Consider the following 1,410-nt stretch of genomic DNA (forward strand, 5'->3'; position numbering starts at 1 on the left):
GTCATTAGATCGCCGGGAAAGCCTGAAGAGCTAATGACAATACTGTTATTACCTCGTCCGTTTTACGTGCTATAGACGAACCCGTTCTTGAACTAACCGCTGTTATCGACAACGATAATTGTATATCGACCTGGAAACTTGGTTGAAAATATTCACCTTAACCGGCAAGGATCAACTGCATGCTCGCAAAGTACATGTTCAAAGCTTATTGCCAGGATTAAGAATATGGGTTCTCCAATGTTGTTCGTTACCTTGACCAGCAATAGATCTAAATTGGGGCGATATACCGAAAGAACTTGTAACTGATGCAGGACGATCCAATGAAAACCCACACGATTTAAGTTTTAATGGCAGACAAAAATTGGTAGTCGACCATTCTGTGACAGTGAGTAGTCGACGTATGATAAGTTCCAACGGTCTCATGAGAACTTTCAAGAACAATGATCAAGTTTTAGGGGGAAGGCTTACAGAGTACTGATCGAGCACTGAGTTTCAGAATCATGGAAGTCCACATGTTATGCTGGTTTGAGAAGGCACCTAATTTTGGCACTCCTGAAAGCAGATTTTTGATCAGTGAGAATGTTTTGTGTTCTTTACATAATGAAGATGGCGAGCTGGACAAAATACACTCCTGGAAATGGAAAAAAGAACACAATTACACCGGTGTGTCAGACCCACCATACTTGCTCCGGACACTGCGAGAGGGCTGTACAAGCAATGATCACACGCACGGCACAGCGGACACACCAGGAACCGCGGTGTTGGCCGTCGAATGGCGCTAGCTTCGCAGCATTTGTGCACCGCCGCCGTCAGTGTCAGCAAGTTTGCCGTGGCATACGGAGCTCCATCGCAGTCTTTAACACTGGTAGCATGCTGCGACAGCGTGGACGTGAACCGTATGTGCAGTTGACGGACTTTGAGCGAGGGCGTATAGTGGGCATGCGGGAGGCCGGGTGGACGTACCGCCGAATTGCTCAACACGTGGGGCGTGAGGTCTCCACAGTACATCGATGTAGTCGCCAGTGGTCGGCGGAAGGCGCACGTGCCCGTCGACCTGGGACCGGACCGCAGCGACGCACGGATGCACGCCAAGACCGTAGGATCCTACGCAGTGCCGTAGGGGACCGCACCGCCACTTCCCAGCAAATTAGGGACACTGTTGCTCCTGGGGTATCGGCGAGGACCATTCGCAACCGTCTCCATGAAGCTGGGCTACGGTCCCGCACACCTTTAGGCCGTCTTCCGCTCACGCCCCAACATCGTGCGGCCCGCCTCCAGTGGTGTCGCGACAGGCGTGAATGGAGGGACGAATGGAGACGTGTTGTCTTCAGCGATGAGAGTCGCTTCTGCCTTGGTGCCAATGATGGTCGTATGCGTGTTTGGCGCCGTGCAGGTGAGCGCCACAATCAG

This window comes from Schistocerca cancellata, chromosome 2 (genome assembly GCF_023864275.1).
Source record: "Schistocerca cancellata isolate TAMUIC-IGC-003103 chromosome 2, iqSchCanc2.1, whole genome shotgun sequence".
NCBI lineage: Eukaryota > Metazoa > Arthropoda > Insecta > Orthoptera > Acrididae > Schistocerca > Schistocerca cancellata.